The 18957-nt window shown below is 38.9% G+C and overlaps 2 long non-coding RNA genes across 2 annotated transcripts; one reads left to right on the top strand and one right to left on the bottom strand.

Annotated features, from left to right (window-relative positions):
- The first annotated feature begins 478 nt into the window (after window positions 1-478).
- On the top strand, window positions 479-4954 carry LOC111945418 (uncharacterized). Its single transcript, XR_002871642.2, has 4 exons — window positions 479-583; window positions 1807-1937; window positions 2980-3719; window positions 4650-4954. It is a non-coding gene; the product is annotated as an uncharacterized LOC111945418 (long non-coding RNA).
- Window positions 4955-7623: 2669 nt separating this feature from the next.
- Window positions 7624-13086, bottom strand: LOC111945417 (uncharacterized). Its single transcript, XR_015284394.1, has 3 exons — window positions 13035-13086; window positions 10476-10657; window positions 7624-8331 (listed from the first exon to the last, which is right to left on the bottom strand). It is a non-coding gene; the product is annotated as an uncharacterized LOC111945417 (long non-coding RNA).
- Between the last annotated feature and the right edge of the window lie 5871 nt (window positions 13087-18957).

The raw sequence follows: 18957 nt of genomic DNA, 5'->3' as shown, positions 1-18957 counted from the left end.
GGGCTGAGGCAGTGCCAAGCCAGCCCAGACTGCCCCTTTTTTCTTTCCAAGCTTGGCTGGCTCCTTGATTGGGTATGAGAACACTAGCTTGTGTTTCAGGTAATATCTTATTACCCTTTCTTTTCCTCCTTAGTTCAATATATAGTACCTAATAATTTTTGGCTAACATTTCTTGATCTCTCTTACAATGTCCTGAACTTGTGCTGTCAAAATCTTTTGGAGTCTGTTCAGTACACATAGATCTCTACTTACTTTATCTCTGAGTACCCCATGACACATACTGCTTACAAATATTGAAGAATGTTCAGAGCATCTGGAATCTAAATGCCTTCCCACACAGTGTAAACTTTGACATGCTGTTACTTTGCAGATTGGCACTGAGTACTCAGACAAGATGAAGAATTGGTTAAAGAGGAAAGCCCCAGACAATGAAACTAATTAGGCAGCTAATTAGACTTACACTACCTAGCTCAATAGTCTCCACCTCCTTGCACACATGTGGCTACATTTGGGGGAAGTCCTTCTATCAATTCTATCACAGAGAGGCTAAAAGTCATCATAAGTCTTTACTCAGTGTGACATGGTAAGGGGCTAATTAATTTTTCTTGTCCTTAAGCAAGAACCCCATGCCTTGCTATACTTAATGGCAAAGGAAGAAGTCCCAGGAGAAAGGACTTGGTCTCTGGTCAAAAGGATTATCTGAGCAATGGGATAATCCTCACCATGTCAGCTTGAACAAGGCTTTAGGTCTGGATTATGTTTGCAATGCAACACAATGCAAAGTGATGATACCGGATCAGAGAATCTGGCCCATTTTGTGTGGTGAATGACAATTCTGCATGTTGCCACAGGCTATCTGTCATTTAATATATGTATACATACAAAGACAAGGTTTTTGGGTTTTATTCTTGCCCATTATGCAGAATTACAAAAAAAGCTTGGCTGTGGTACAGTGGCTTTCTTGATCCACAGATGGCAGTAGGAAAAATAAAGCTTCAATTCATGAAAAAAAATTGGGTAAGCAAAAAGATTCCAGGTAAAAATTCTGTTCATCATAGACACAATATTAGAGAAAGATTTGACCACTCCATGCTAGATTTCTTCTCCTTGAATATAAATATTTTATTCAGAAATTTAACTGAACAAATCATAGATATTTCATTCTGGTGACTGAGAAACAATTGTCCAAGACTCAAAAAATATAGTGATATATTTATTTATTTAATTCGTATTTTAAATTATGCTTAGACACATTTCCTTCTCCCCTCAAGCTATGAAAGTTATTGCAAGCCAACCAGAACCATTTACTTCATTGTAAATAAAAGTGGTTGGTTTGGTATTTTTAGTTACTTGTTATTAATTGCAGGGAGAATTTTTTTACTGCCCTTATATTTTTTTCTCTTTTTTTTTTAATAACATCCTTCTGTCTGGCATCAGGCTGTGGCTTGAGGTCATCTGGAATGCTTCCAGATAAACATATTCAACCCATCTATGAGATATCATTTTTCAAAAGCAAACACAAATAATCTACAGATACTCAGATTTTCCTTTTTATATTGTTCTGTTGTATCTGTCAAGGTTGAATTAAGCAATTCCTTTCTGAGTGATGAAAAGAAAATTTAAAAATTACTAGTGTATCTAAGCTTGATGCATGATGTGATACAGATATTTGTCAAGAATGACATTATCCCAGCTGATCTGACCTACAGAAAGGCTTAGAGAGGCTTTCTGATCTCCCTTCTGTGATTCTCTGACCCTCGGTTGGGCTCATTTTTATTTGTATCACGATGTTCTCTGCACCTCTAGGTTCTGCAGGACACAGCCTTCCTGAAAATGCCTTTGGCTCCAGCCCCAGGACCCCAGAGGCAGGGTGTTGCATGCTGTGGGGCTGTGCTGGTCACTGACATTGTTCATGTCCTGGAGCATTTTTAAGGACTGTAAGTAAGCAGGATGGGTGTCTCATTTAACCTGTTTGGGATTTATGATCTGCCACAAAATGTGCTCAGCAGCATTCACAAAGTTTATGGCAGGAGTAAGCACCCCACGTGGCTGACTGAATATGGCTGGGCTGGGAGGGCTAAGGTTTGCCTGCACAATGTTTTCTCACAGCACAGACAGCTGAAATATCTCAGCTGTCTGAGTCCTCACACCCAAGAGTAAGCTGCTATTTATGCTACAAATGATGCCTGCAAGAAGGGTTTTCAGAGTTAAAATATTCAAATTTTTTTTAGCTTTTGTAAATCCAAGAACATAAAAATAAAATATTACTTTTAACTGTAGTTGAATAGACAAATAGAGTTGTGACAGTTAGAAAATTGTGGTAACATTCAGTGTCCACAACATTTAGTGTTTAACTAGCTCATGAGAAAACACCATCCCTTTCTCAAGTGCTTTACAGTATCCTGTAGCTTCCTTGAAAATTAAAAGTGCCAAAAAAATTTAAAGTAGGCTTTTATGTAGTAGCCTGTGAAATGAACATTGACTTCAGACTCGTTTCTGGGACATCTTCACAGAAGGGAAAGTCATTGGCTGAGCATTGTCCATGTATAATAATGAATAATACATATCTGATATATAGCTAAACTGAAATTCAAACAAAAGGATAAAGGGAAAAACAGGAAAAAAGAACAATTGTCATGCCAGAGCAATCATCTACTGTGAGAAATGTGATATCTGAGTTTAGAGGTGCAAGGACTTGAGAATAACAGCAGGAGGACAAGGCACAAAAATATCACCACAGCAGTTTGGGTGAACGATTGCAGAGTGAAACGCTACAGAATTGCAAATCTGAGATCTTTAGCATTACAAAGGTTAAGGCACAGTGTGACACAGGGGAACTTGAGGCATTTGATGAGACAGTCATTATTCCTCAAAGAAAGAAAGGCAAGATCAATAGGAAAATAAATAGACCACTCTGCAGCTTGACAGGATTTTACAAGATCCTCTAATTGCTTAGTTTCCTCCCTTTGTATCTTTCAGAGAAATAATGACACCTGGCTCTGTAAGTCACTGCTAAGAAGCCAGCTGGACACCTTCAACTGAGGAGTTTAGATTTCAGCCCCCCCTATAGACATGATACTACTGCAGGAAAGGAGGGACTCGTTAGGGGTATGGCCAATATGCCAACAGCTGTGGTTGATGGATATGAAAGTGGAGCATCTTTGAGGAGATTTGGAACTAGAATGATTAATCCTATGCTTTTTAGGGCTTGCTCACCTGACCATCAGCATCACCTGACGATGCTATCATGACTATCATCTGCTGACATGCAAAAGTGTCTCCTTCTAGTAAGTGAGGGTCCCAACTGTTTGGTCAGCCAAAGCTTTAGGTGTAAATAACCTCAGGCCAGCTCTTGCAAAGCCTCCATCCTCTTGTCCTCTGAGGACACACCAAAGAATGGGAACTGTTGCAGCATTTAAGTCAGAGCATCCTTGCCTATGCTGTTCAAATTTTGTGAAAAATATCTCTGAAGAGAAATCCACATCTAATTGCTTAACATCTACAGCTCTAATGGGTATGGAAGCCAAAAATCAGGAAAGTTAAATAAGCTCAAGTAGATGATCTTATTTATTCAGAACTCTGTTTGTAATGTTCTTCATGAAGAACAAGCACCTGGCGAAGCAATTTCTAACTTGAGGAATTTGGTTTCTCTGGAGGAGGATGGTGTGATAACCTTGGCACAGACTGTGGTGGTCTCTGGTAGTGAGCAGCAGATACTGGTGAGTTTTTCAGTATTTGGTAATTGAAATAACATTGCTGCTACTTCTTTCTTCTTTCCAATTCTAGGAATTCCACTACTATGAGTTGAAGGCAGGCAGTTTTACTTAAGAGTAATAATTTAAAAATTGTAATCAACTATGCATAAATTGCCTAAACTCACGCTGATACTCTTGGTTTCATGGCTCAGTGCTTGAATATGTAAATAGAAGAGTGACACTGCATTAAAAACCCTAGAGAAATGCTGCTCTTGAATTGCTTGTTTGGGAATGACATTAATTACAAAATAGACAGGCTGGGAAACCACATAGAAATCTGTCCCTGACAATGGCATGAACACTCCTAAGGGCTTTGTCACACAACCTGCATGTTTTTACACATAATCAAGTTGATTAATAAAATGACAGAATAACAAGTTCTTTCTTCTGCCCCAAAATGCAATCCAAACATTGCTGCACAGCTCAGAATTGCACTCCAGTGATGGTGTTTCTTTGGGACACTTGTTCTTCCTGAGTGTTTAGCCCTTTAATGAGTCCCTGCAGTCGAGATATACACACTTTTAAGGGATAAAACAATTATGCTTTAGCCAACACACACAAAAGTTAGCTGTGCTTATGAAGCCACATGGTTTATTTCCACCTGAGAGACACTGAGAGAGTGCTTGCAGTCCAAGTAGGCATTAGTCAGGGAGAGGGTGGAACAGCTTTGCTGCATGGCATAGATTCTGCTCCTGAGCTGCTACCTTTCAGCATTGCAGTTGGGTTTTTTCTGTTTGTTCATTTGTTTGGGATGGTTTTTATTTGTTTGTTTTTGTTTTGTTTTATAACTTTCCATGACAGTGCTTTCCTTCTAGAATCCTAGAGCTACTAATGATCCTGTCTCAGCAGTTCTTACCTGTCTGAAGCTTTATCTTCCTTATCTTTGCTCTACAGACTTTTTCACAGCTCATTCTCAAACCGAATAATTAGAAGTCTGAGCCACGATTGTGTAACTCAGCCACATCATTATGGGGCTTCACATTCCTGGCAAGCCTGGGACAAGTTATAGAGGAGTGAAGAGAGGGAGAGCTACACCACCTTGCCTTTCATATTCTCCACCAGGAAAAGGACAGTGAAACAAGGAACAGAAACTACAGCAAAGACTTTTTTATATGCTAAAATTTCACTTTAACACAGCTTCTGATGGAATTTGAAAGAGCTTCTGAGGTAAATAAATCCTGGACACTTTCAAAATAAAATGGTGTTACATTTATTACTTTGCACTAGAAATGTGATTCTGAAGTACTGGTGCAGAGTGATTAAAAAAGATAAGGAATGATCCCCACGTGTGAATTTGAGCTTCACAGGCTTCCTGGTACCTTCCTGGCTCAGGCTAGATCTTTATAAAGATTATCATATGAAAAGGGAGATATATTTGACCCTTAGTGTTTGATTTGTCTGTCAGTGCCTGAGGAAAGCTGAGACCCTTGTGCTCCACCAGTCTGTCAGTGTCCCATTAGGAGCACCCTTCAGAGAGCAGTCCTGCTGGATCAGAGGGTGGTTCAGCTGACTTGTTCACTGAGAACACACAGCAGCAGCTTAAGGAACACCACTCAGCAGGTCTCCTACATTATTTGAGTTATGTTACCCGCTACCGGTGACAGTCAGCGCCTGTGAAGGACCCACACTAGCAGTTTGAGGAATAACTCTCTTTTATTTTAAACATTTTAAATTTAATTTGAATAGAAAATTTTGACAAGTTGAGGTTCAAGGATTGCCAGTGATATTATCTGAATGCAAAAACATATTCAAAGCAATACACAGATTAGCTCTAATCCCAAATTCAGTGTGACTAGAGTATAGGTTTTACCCACCAGGCATCCCTATGGGCAAGACAGGTTCAGTACATCAACTAATCCCAGAATTTATTGTGGAGTTTTCCCTGGCTTCTCCCCATTCTCTATTAACTTTTATAATTTCTTTATGTTTAGAGCTTGAATGACTTCAGTCAAACATACCTTTGTTAAGTCAAACCTTTGTTACTGATTGGTGTAAAATTCTCTTGCTTCACTCTGAAAGATACAGTAAAAAAATATGAGCATGTGCACAGTGAGGGGTGATTGTACCTTAGAGGAAGAAAACTTTGGGATGAAGGTGTGTGTGAGTTAATATTACTGTGAGATTATAATGAACCAAATTCATCTGAGGAGGGTGTAGTTGGCTCAGCAGCAGGACATCTCCTATCTCCCTTGGTGCTTTGTAATTTTCCAACTGCAAAGTATCATAAGTTACCATTGAGATCCCCTCCCTGAAAGGGTTTCAACAGAGCCTGGCTGTGGTTTCTCCACTCTGCCTCACCCTCTCCATTCCAACTCCCTTAGCAGGTGCTTACAGGTGCATATTGTGGGTGTGGGGAATCATTGTGGAATAGGTTTCCAGCATGACAACCACACTCCATCCAAGGAGAAGCAATTGCATTTCACCCTATAATTCCTCTACTTCTGTTAGGATGTGAATATAACTTCTCAGTTTCCTCTAATTTTGCCTCCAGCCATCTTTCCACAAAGATTATAGTAATGTCTCTTCTTCTGCAGAATTGTTTCTGGAATTGACCAATATTTTCAACCTCACATAAGATCAGAGACTAATTTAGGTTGGAAGAAAAATGTGTAGATCTCTAATCCACACCCTGCTCAAAAGGGTGCTGGCTTCAAAGATAGATCAAATTGCTCGGACCCAGTTATTTGAAGGATGGTGATCACACAAAATGTCTTGGCAGGATAACCCAGTGTTTGACAATCCTCACCATGAGCACTGGTTTCCTCTTCTTCAGTTAGAATTTTTGTGGCAACCTGTGCCTGTTGTCTTTTGTTCTTTGTAGTGTAGCAGAGAAGAGTCTGTCCTCCCAAGGAGAAAATACGCCCCAGTTACAACCATGGGCAATACAGACTTGACTTGAAAAAATTAATTTAATTTATTACTAATCAAGCCAGAGCTGGATGATAAGAAACAAATCCAAATTTTAAAACACCTTTTTCCCACCCTTCCTTCTTCTCTGGCCCACCTTTACTCACAATTTCTCTACCTCTTCCTCTCCTGGTGGCATGGGGGATGGGGAATGACAACTGTGGTCAGTTCACTGCACTTTGTGTCTTCCTTCCTCCTCAGGGGAACAACTCTTCCCATTCTTCCTGGCTCCACACAACTTTGATAGACAAATAGGTACAAATCTCCAGTTTTTATGCACTGCCATTATTTCCTTCACTGGCTCTAATTCATATTTTGTATTGGTTTTCACCCCCCACTTTTGGATGCACAAGAAGCATGCAAATCTGAACTTCTTTCAAAACTGAAACAGTCGCACTATATTAGGAATGATGAAAGTACGGCACAGACTCTCTAGCCTTGGTTGCGGAAGAAAGCAAGTTTTATTCTTCCAGATTTTCTTTTGTAGAAAGTTCTGAGAAGGTCTGAAATGGTAAACCTCTCTTTGGTAATTAAACCAACACATCACCATCACTGGACAATTGGGAACACCACCCCTTGACTTTTTCTTGCAAGTAAGCAACAAGGTGACAAACAACACCTGCAAAGGTTGTTTTCCTTCTCTAAGGACTGCTTGGACTCCTCCTTATGATTTCTCAGGCCAGAGTGAGAAAGTTATGTCACTTAGTCTCACACAGGCTCAAGCTAATGCCTGAAGACGAAAAATCTCTTGCTTGACAACTGTCAGTTCCCACAAGAAACCTGTAATTTAGTCCAGTAGATTCTTATCAATATTTCTTCTGTTATAAAAAGAGAAAATTTGGATAAGAAAATGCAGTGAATGAAGATGACCCAGCATGTTTCATAGTTTACATTGCTAAACATTATGAAACACAAAAAAACTTCAGCTATTATATAAAAAACACAAGATCCTTACAACAGAATAGTTCATTTTGCCTTTATGTTCATTTTGGGTTGTAATTTGCTTAAAAGCTTTCCAGAGAGAATCATTTATGTTTTCATCTAAATGGTTAGGAAATATGTCAGTTCGCTTAGATTGTCTTGTTTGCATGGGCAATGAAGTTTAAGATTAATCTCATCTAATCTAAATGATGCTCACGTTAGACTTTGCCAGAGAGCTGTGGAGTGAGGGATCACACGCCTGTGCAGCAAAGCAGGCACTTACCTCCCAGATTTCTTAAAAGGAGCATTATTTCCAGATGCCTTATCCTTATATTGTATCCTCAGCTCAACTCCAACATCAGAAAGCAATTAACTGTTTTCATCCCTCCTTCTGGCTGGGTGCATAGACTATGTGGCAAGCTGCTTGGTTGTCAGAACATTTGACATGAAAGGCTGAATTTCCTCCTATTAACATTAATGGGGATCCCTCCACTAAATCCCTGGCAGTACTCTGAAAATCTCTTCCTGTTTATAACTCAGGGTCATGTTGTTGCTGGATTGTGTCATGAGGGGATTATTTCCATTTTTATGCCCATGCTCTCACATAAAATAGAAGGAGGTGATTTTCACATTTTCAGGTAGTGTAATTTGGTTTTCATGAGTCTCTAGGAGTTTTAAGATGATTAATATGTTGCAGTCCTAATTTTCCTCTATGGCTGGTGACACCAAGAAACAGTTCTTCTGTCACCTAAATAACAAAAAAGAAACAAAAAAAAAGAAGAATAACATATATCCTCTTAGATACCTTCTTTAGTTTTATTGCAAGTTATTCAAGACCTGAAATCCCAATCTGCAGCTGGTCTGAACTTGCACTTTGCAAAAGTACACTGTGATTCTTATGTGGGTCATGTGCATAGACCTTGTTTTAATGTACTGCTGAGGATCTTGAGGAATTTTAACCCCTGGAAAGCATTCACAAATTTAATGGTATATAAGTAGTCCTTCTGTGAAAGAACTCTGTGTGTGTGTGTATGAGGTGAGTTACTGAATTGTCTTTGCAGCTGTAGGTTTGTAACAGTAAACAGAGAATTATTTGGACAAAGCTGGTCACAGCTGTCTCTTCAGGGTGGAACAGAGTTGCAGTAAGTGTTGAAGTGGGAAAGCTGTGAAAACTGTAAGGAGTAAATGCTTTAAAATATGCCTGAAATATCTAGCATGACCACAGAGCAAAGTGAAAATGCTGTATTCAAAAATTCATAGCAGTAAACAAAATGTGCCTAGGAACAATCATGGACATTGATTGGTACTAAGGTCCATCTCTGCAAAGAACTGTATTACTCTCCTGCCCTGGTTTCTGTTGGCATACTTAATTTTCCTGTATAAAATTATGTTTTGGATTTAGTGTGACAAAAATGTTGATAATACATTGATGTTTTAACTGTTTCAAAGTAGTGTTTCCTCCAAGTTAAGGACTTACCAGATTCCCATCCTCTGCAGGCAAGTAGGTGCACAAGAAGCTGGGGGGGAGTTATGACCAGGACAGCTGACCTGAACTGCCCCAAGGGGCTCTTTCATAAGGTAGAACATCATGTTCAGTATAGGAATGTGTGGAAGGGGCCTGTCGCTGCTGGGGGACTGTCAGGGCATCTATCAGCAGGTGTTGAGCAACTGGACTGTGCATCTATTGCCTTTCCTGGGCTTTATTCCTCTCTTTCTCTCCTTTTCAATATAACAATAATAATAATAATAACAATAATATTTTTTTAAAGTTATACAACTGTTCTCATCTCAGCCCATGAGGTTTACTCTTTTTGCCTGGTGATAGCTGGGGTTAAATCATGACATCTCCCAGAGCAGTTTTGCCTGCCTGCAAAGTATATGTGTGTGGGGAATTATCCCTCTCATGTGCTGACTCCTGAACTATGCCTGGGAATTATTTGTATCACACTGACTGGTTTGGCCCAGAACAGACCCAGAGATCACCTATTTAACCATAAAATAGGGCTGTGCTGCTTAAGTATAAATATAACTAGTATAAATGCATCCATACTATTTGCACATTTATGTTTGCTAGTTTAAATAACTGGCATAAGAAAAGTAGTGAAGATGCATCAACTCAGGCATTATCTGAGGTAGGTGCTGAGGTGCAAACTCTTGGCTCCAGGAGCTGATTCTGTATGTGACCTTCTAGCAGCACATGCTGACATTGAAACCATCCCATCCTTGTTGCTGTTGCTGCCCCTGCTATCTAGATTAAATCTGCCACATTTGTTTTGTGGTGTGGACAGGTCATATGTTCCTTAGAATTTAATTTCCATTTTAAAAATCATTTGGGTGTTTAGTGGCCTTAAACTTCCTGAAAGTCAGCAGAGTTAAGGTCACAGAACACTTAGCAAACTTGTGCAAATGCTGTTCAGTGCCTGTCACAGGCTGGCAGCCAAGGGACCAGTGCTGCAGCTTGCAGCTGGCCCTGGAGGACTATGCCTGGACCATCCTACTTCAGGGCAGACTCCTCTTGTGCTGGCACCCAGGGCAGCTGCAGGATTCCATGGTGCAATAGGCAGATCTCTCTATACGAGTTAGGAGCTCGTCACATGCCTTCTGTCAACCTGCCCTTGCTTACTTTGGTTTAAATCATAGCCCAGCCCTACCTGGAGCAGCTTCAGCCTACCTGCCTCTCACCTATGATGCTTGGGGCTGTAAAGAGCTTCTTAGGTGAACTTTGCAGCCAGTGTTAGTGTCAGTGTCTTTGATTTGGTGTGCAGGTTAGCTAATTTAAGGGTGATTGGGATCTGCTTTCATTACTCCACAGGCACAGCATGGTCCTCAGCAGAGCCACACATCAAGAAAACAGACCTGCAAACTGCTGCCCGTGCACGTTTGGATACTTACAGAAATATGGTTCATGGCTCCTCTAATAAACTGCTTTGTATCTGTAGGTCAGAGAAAAGCCTTGTCCTTTCCTGGCCCAGTCCTCCTACCACGCACAGTTTCCACCTTCAGCACCCGTGGAAGGTTGCAGGGGGCTCAGGCATGATGTCACTGTCAGCTGGAACCTGTATTTCCCTCATTTGCTGCTCAGGGAAGTAGATGAAGAGTAGCGCACTCAGAAAAAACTTCACAGGCATTGTGAAAACATGGCTCACTCACCACTGGCTTATCAACACTACCAGGAATCTGTAATAACCATAAGAGGCTACGGCTCAGGATTGTGTTTCTTCATGAGAAAAAAATCCCACATTGAAACAATTTTAGTTCACTGCATTATGGAAAGTATTAGAGCTTGAATCAGAAGGGAGAGTCCTGTCAGCTGAGTCAAATTCTTCTTCACATTAATACTAAATATAATTATCCTGGCTACTGGCAGTTCTACATTTTTAAATAAGGACAGTTCTACACCAAGCATACATTTTTAATTGGACAAAAATTATTTAACAATAGGAAGTTTTGTTATATTTTTGCATTAATATCATCTCCACATGTCTTTATTTGAATAACAGCCAAAGACTCTAACCTTGCTCCAGTCCAAATAAAGACTTGCACTTTTAAGAGGGGAGATCACATGTAGGCAATGTTTAACCCCAATTTGAAAGCTCAAGCAGGTGATAGCCAACTGCCATACGTGTTTTACTGACTGCCATATTTATTTTAGTGATCTTGGAGCCAAATTCATTGGATGGTGGGAAAGACAAAAATACAATCCCCTAAAAAATCCCCCAAACCAACTGACACAGACCTTTCCTTTTTTTTCACAAGTCTGGGCTGTGTGTCAAGAATCACATTTCTGAGATTCATTGATTATGTCCCTGCTGGCTATTTAAAGGCACTGGTAATTCTGCAGTTATATTGTTCATTTATCATTGTCTTCCAGCACTTCAGAGCAAAATTGTTTCTGTTTCTTTTTCTGCCCACTTTTCAAAGGATTTTATATCAAGTTTTTAAAAAACACTAAGGGGAACATATTGATGACAGACATATCCCGCTAATGGACATAGAGATGCATCCTTGGGGAATGCTGGGAGCTTCTTTTAATTACCTGCACAACCAGGGTCCAACTGACTGAACTTCACTCCCTTCTCATTTTTCATTCAGTCTGCATTCCTTTGGGACACACTCCTTGCATTCCAATAAATTACATTTGTCAATCTATTGCAAGCAATGTTTTAACCCATGGGTAGCTGTAGCACTATGTCTGTGTTCAGGTGCCTGCTGTGGTGCTCATATGAATTGAAGTGAGCTTGAAGATAAATTGCATTAATGAGACTTGGCCAGGTCAGGTCTATTGTCAAGGCGGAAACTTAAGGGTTTCATCCAGGCTCTGAGATCTGACATAACAAGGTCCTTTGCCCCCTGTATTCTCTGTGTTTGTGTTCTATCCTTAAAAAGGTGAACAGGTACTTCCCAAATTTCTTCTGCTGTGTTGAAGCAAAGAAAATAGGAGCACAGATACAGGATAATAGGCAGGTTAGGAAACCTTTGTATCCCAGCTTACCTATGATGTATGAATACATTCTTTACTACTTGGATATTCTTGTGGCAAAACCAGAAAGTTCATTTTTTCCAGATGCTAGTCTACCACTTATAGTCTTTTATAAGATTAAGGTATCTTTTTGAAGGGACTAAACCCACTGTTGAGCACTTTTTGCAGGTAAGCACTGGAAGAGATTGCTTAGGGGTGTAACTAAATCTTCTTTACTGAAGACCTTTAGGAACATCTGCTATGAATGTCATAGGTCCAGCAAGCCCATCTGTGGGGGGAGACTGAGTGATCTCTTGGGGTGCCTCTGTAAGTCAGTCTTACTTTAGTTTCGTATGAGATGAACTAAAAATAAAATGTATAATCCATAAGGACAATACAGAACTAAACCCAGTTTTTTTCCTCTTTGGTCTGAAGGTCTCTTAGAGAACAAAGCCATGAGAAATTTACCAGAGTCAAATACTATCCTTGGAGTACTGCATAGGTGTTAAAAATCAGGACACTGTAGAGCTGGTTACTTCCTTCCTAGTGGACCTGTTTGCAGTGGCTTTAAGATGCTCAGGGACTATGTGAGAGTTCCTAAGTTTGTCACCTTCCCTGCAGAGAAAAGTGCCTACTTCCTTTTCCTCAGTTACTGGAGTTCTGACATTAAGATGAGATACAAATCACAATATACAAGACAGATTTTTATGACCCCCTTCCATCTTGCAAGACTAATTTAGCTTTTTACAAGACTGACAGAATACTATCCACATCAGGACAGCAGATTTGACATCTCACAGAAAAGGGACACTTGATTTTTTTCTAAGGTAACGTGCAAGGCTGCCCACAGATTGTCAAAGGCATATCCTTGTATCCATTATGCTTGTTCCAGCTCTTTCCATAATTTTTTAATAGCTAAGATTTACTTGCTTTTCTTCATTAAAGTGCTGAAATTAGGGCAACAAACTCAGAAAAACGTTGCCAGTACTCACTGCTTGTGCTTCTAATCCTTTCTCAACATGCTTGGATGAGCTCTGCTTGTTCCTTCTGTGTATTGTCATTGTTTGTGTTGTGTTTTGGTGGACAGCCAGGAGGAAAAAAAAAGAAAACGAGAGAAAACAGGTCACAGCCATATAAAGGAAAAGTGTGAAACGATTGCATATGAAGTACCAGTGAATAACAAGCTAATTAAATTTCCCTGTATGCTTTAACTTTATAGAATAGTATGTATTATAACATAGTTCTGGATATATTGTCCCCATCACTGTAATGGTGATGATCTTACAAATATTTGGAAATAGGAATAATTATGGAAAGCTATTTCTGAAAAAAATATGCTTGGTGGAAATTTGAAAAACAATCAATAATTTGGGCTTCATAGCTCATCTCTGACAAGGACAACTTATAGCATGGGCAGTCACACAATGACATTTCTAGAAGGTCAGTTGTTCCTGAGGGCTTCTAAATGAATTCTGCCTCCACTCTGAAAAGACTTGAAACAGAAATGTAATTAACACCTTTGCCTCTTGATTTCTGGCTTGTGATATGAAGTCCCCAAGAACAGAATACTCTCTGTAGGTAAATAATATATATCTCTGGGTTCTCTCGATGTTCACTCTTGCTTTTTGAAAAAGAAAAAAATGCTATTTAATGAATTTGAGGTGGTTTGTATTTATTTTCCAATGGAAGATACACGGCAGTGGATTTTCTCTATTAGAGAGGAACAAGTCATCCCATCTTGTTCATAGAAAATGGAAAGAGGCAAATCTCTGAAGAACTCACTAAAGCAATAACAAATTTCAGTGAGCAAAACTGTGCTAGTCCAATAAAGAAATTATTTCTTTCTTTCTTTACTCTTGTTATGGACAATGATGTCAAGGACAGAAGTGTCACTGGACTGAGGATCAAATTTTTCATGTACTTCTGGAAGCTACTTTAAGTCATGCTGATACCTTCTCTTTGATTATTACTGCATTGACAACTTTTTTGATATATGAAGATTTTCAAATGAATCTGTGGAAACATTTATGGGTTCCTATTTTAGAAACTGATTCATTAAAGAATGTAAAATGCATATTTTCTTGGCATACCTTGAGCAAAGCCTGTTGCAAAAACTCTTGATAGGTATGATAAAGGAAAGAGCATTTGCCTTCATTTTACCCTGGACAAGCTTGCATAGGCTTGAGGAGATGGATTTTGCTATTTCTGTGCATCCTGCTCTATGGTCAGACAACTCGATTCTGTCTGATTTCTAACAGGGGGCAGTATTAATAATGGATGGTATTAAAAACAAAAAGTTAGTCCTAACACAGATTTATCAAGAGTTATAGTAGGAAGATAGGGCACACTATATATAAAGTATATATGCACTGATCTACTAAAGTCATATATCAGGTGTTTCAGAAAAAGCCTTCAGTGGAAGGTTCAATGTTTGAGAAGCCTACACTGAATTATTCATTGGTAACTTGTGAAGTGGCAACACAAGGACACCGTGGTTAAAGAACAGGTAAATGACAGTGATAAACAAAAAGAACCAAACTCCAGGTTTTTGATAATAGGTGGGTGCTTCGGTAAAATGGGGAAAAAAGTATTCCTCTCCGAACCCTGACAGGGATGGAAGCTGATTTAATCTTGGTGAGTTTTTCTTTATAGTAAGACTGAGGGATCCTGACAGATGACACAGCGCATCTACAAAGCACATGAGGAAGAGTCATGCAGAAGAATGGTCACATACTTCTGACTACTTCAATAAGAAGCACTTAAATACTCTTGGACAGTCTTGTGTGCCAGTTAATAATTGATAAGAGCCTGTCATGAACAAATTACAATTATAGAAATAACTACATGATTATTTTAACTTCTTAAGGAGATGGCATGCTCTACTTCTGTGCCAAAACTCCCCTAACTGGTGTGACACTTGGTTTGAAATGAGTACCTTCTTTAAAGAACTGGACTGGTATGCAGGCCTTGTTTTGGCCTTTGAACCCCAAAACGAGGATTTTCTTTAAGGAAAATTATAGTTTTGTTGAAACATCTGGAAAACAAGTTGTAAACAGTTAATTTTAGAAACTTCATTTCAACTAAATTAGTTTTCTTTGAGTATAAAATTAAATAGATAATTGTGTTTTTTAGGGGAAGAATAATATTAGTAGCCAAAGCTAAATGCATATTTTAATTTAGCTATCCAGTAAAAAATATATGACACCTTATATAAGGTTTTAATCTTCCTTCTTGTGGGTGTTTCGCAGTGGACTCTGACTCCCTCCTAGCACACTCTCACTAAAAATAACCCTCTGTATTCATAGATGTTCATCATGACTTTTGACCAAAGGGGGAGATCAAGGAGAGGCAGACAAAATGAATCCATCCATCCATCCATCCATCCATCCATCCATCCATCCATCCATCCATCCATCTCATATCGTGTCGTGTTCTGTCTTGTAGTGTTGTGTCGTGTCATGTCATATGTTGTGAATTAAGAACTGTCACCTCAATTTTGTTTGAGCTGTACAAAGGTTAGGCCAATTATTATCCAAGCACTGCATCTGGATGAACACTGTACTTCAAAGTGGATTTACATTAAACATATAATGTACAGTTTGGAATGCAGTGCTCACCTCTATTCATGGCTTTTAGGGTAAATGAGTTTATCACTTACACAGGCATTTTTTCAATAATGCCATTAGCACTTTGAGCAGGTTAAATGTAACAGAGATACTTAAAACAACCTGTGTTGGCAGAGTGCACATACTCTCTAGTTAATTTTAGGTATACATCTATTATTTTCATATTTACAACAGTAAAAATCTTTTCTACATTTAAATACTCTTTATAGACTTTGGATGGCTGAACTCACCACTTGCCAGTTAAGTCAGGTGAAGAGAGAGTCTTTTTTTATTTTTAAATTGACAGCAATACACTTGTTGGTTTGTGTAAACTTACTTCACCCATCCAAGTGGTTCCAATGAATTTATATTACTGTATTACCTTTATTATTTACAGAAAAAATTGAATTTATATAATTCCTGTAAACCTTGTAAGTGCCAGCCTGCACTGTGCTCCTCCTGAGGAGCTGGCTAGATTCCCTGGTGCTGGGTGTGAGAGGGGCACCATGAGATGATCTCAACCTGCTCATGGCCATTTGAAATCCATCTGTTTCTTGTGCCATTGCTGCCTTATTGTCTTCCTTACATGTCCTTCAGTCTCTCTGATATGATTTCACCATTGCTCTTTCTGGCCTAAACTTCATCAAATCAGGTCAATAATTATTCTAATCTCCTCTTGGATAACAGAAACTTCATTTTCCTAGTGTCTTAGCATCTCTTTCTGTACCTTTTCCAAAATCAGTTTATATTTTCTAATCATAGCTGACAAGAAGTGTATGTATTTCATTAATTGTGTAGCCAGCACTGCAATAGCACTTATATTTTTCTCTTACTCCTCAAACATCTTAAGACATAATTTCTCTTCGTTATACGTAACCTTGCATGGATTGCACGTAATTATGATGTCAGAGACTGGACTTTTCAGAACTCTGTCCCTGGCTGTCTACCTACTACAGTCAATCTTTCTGTCAGAGATGAGGGAGGAGGTGTAAAACTCTCCTATATCTTGCAATATTTGTCACAGAATCACAGAGCAGGTAAGGTTGGAAGGGGACACAAGAGGCCATCTGGTCCAGCCTTCAACCCTGTTCAAGTAGGGTTGTCCTGGAGAACATGGCACAGAATTGCATCCATTCAGTTCCTGAATATCTCCATGTCTTTCTTGTGCTGGGGAGCCCAAAACTGGACACAGCACTCCAGATGTGACCTCGCTAGGGCTGAGTAAAGGGGTAGAATCATCTCTCTTGACCTGCTGACAGTGCTCTTCCTGATGGTCCCCAAGACACCATTGACCTTCTTGGCCCCAAGGACACACTGCTGGCTCATGGGCAGCTTGTTGTCCACAAATTATTAAGGAATGAAAGATTAAGGAGAACTGCAGCATGTAGTTCTCCTGAAAAACAGAAAGTTATGGTAATAAAAGTAATAAAAAAATTTATTCAGAAAAATGCATCTTAATATCTTCCAAAAATCTCACAGACACTTGAAAGAAACTTGAATAACAATTGTAGGGAAAATGGAGAAAAGAGGATGCAGTAAAAATGGTATAATGATCACTTGCTAATTTTGGTTACTTATCCCATTGGCTCATTGACCCTGTGCATATTCCTCTGTGTTAATCACCATGCATTGTATGTCATAATAGCTGAGAAGACCAGAATTTTTTCATGTCACTGTTTTAGTAGGTTTTATCGGGTAATGTCTGAATTCTTTGAAAATCAGTAAAAATCTTTCTGTCAGATGAATTTTACATACATTTTTTTCTTGCCTGATCAATTGTGCGTAGCACAAGGAAAAGAATGCCACCTTAGCTAGTTATATTATGACTTACAAGTAATATTATGTTCCATGTGGAGTTTATCTGAGGTTCTGAGTGAAATAGACAGACAATGAAAAAAGTTTATCGGTCTTCCAACAAGACTATTTTGCTTTGATATTTGTTGCTTTTCATTCAAAATTGTGCAGAATAACTACAGTTTATTGTGCCCTGGAGACTCATTAAGGATGTTTCAGCAGACACTGGTGAAAATCTGATGTTTAAATCTACCCTCGACTTTAGAATAATATTCTAATTTATTCAAAGTCCACAGTTTCCAGCTGTATGCAGTTTGTAAGCTGGAGAATTCATAGCATAAATATATTCAGCAAAAAGTATTTCATAATGGACCTTTGAAAAATACTGTAATCCAGTAACAATAACCCTTGTTGAATGGTGAATCAATATGCAGACAGAACTTTGTACTAGGAGTGTATCTTTTTGTATTTGTGAATTGAGAAACTTTATTGAGCATAATGTGTGCATCACAAGGTTTTTCTAGAGCAAATTTGTCTTCTTCAGAAAGAATGGAAACTTAACCTTAGTCCCGTAGCATAAATTATAAATATAGAATAAGCAAGATTATACTCACAAAGCAGAAAAATGTTTCAAACTGTAAACCCTGTGGTAAAATATCTGCAACCTCTGGCCAAGCACTCTGCTCTGGTAACTTCTTCACTCAGACAGGACTTGCTGAGGGCTTCTCTGTGGTTCAAAGAGAGACTCAGCAAGGAAAATTTGTTATCTGGCTAACACTGAGAAGATAGATCAGGACCAGGTCTGCAAAGTAACCATTTCTTGAATCCAGTGGTTTAGACAGATACTGTTTGTGAGTTTAATGATTTAGTTTTCAGACACAGCAATCTCTCCATCTCAAGGTATTTCCTGTAGTGTCTGCTGTTTGCTTAGTTTAACCTACTTCTATGCTAATATGGGAAGCTCAAATTCCCAGACCAGCTTCTTAGCATATGTACACATGCCATATTAGAAAGAGTGAATATCTGAGAATGCACCTTCCCCGAGTTTAAATCTAAAATGTCTTTAGTATTGATGGAAGAAAGCACCTTTGTGTTTTGTCACTTTTCTTGAAAGCTTTTCTCTAGACCTCTAGAAAGCTACTCTCTATGAACTTTTTCAGCTTGAGCTTCAAGGTTAATTTAGAAATTTATCCCACAGAATTATTTTCTGGAATTCACATACACACTTCTATAACAACTGGACTTTCATTAGCAACTGAAATAAATAGGCTGACTTTTTTTTGCCTGAATCACCACATTTTTTTTTAACAAATTATCGAAGAATGGAAGAATGGCCCTGTTATCAGTGGAGACAAAAGACACAGTGGGTCCCCTGCTTTGAGCAGTAACTACAGCATTAGCAATTACTGGTAATGCATGAAAAATACATACTAGTTTTAGAAATCATAAGCACATAAAAGCAAATGTTCCTAACTGAGGAATGTGATAGTTGCTGTAATAGTTGTGCTGACAATTG

This window comes from Cyanistes caeruleus, chromosome 3 (assembly GCF_971803275.1).
Source record: "Cyanistes caeruleus chromosome 3, bCyaCae1.hap1.1, whole genome shotgun sequence".
NCBI lineage: Eukaryota > Metazoa > Chordata > Aves > Passeriformes > Paridae > Cyanistes > Cyanistes caeruleus.
The sequence above is the reverse complement of the archived record's forward strand: the minus strand, read 5'-3'. Positions and strand labels throughout refer to the sequence as shown.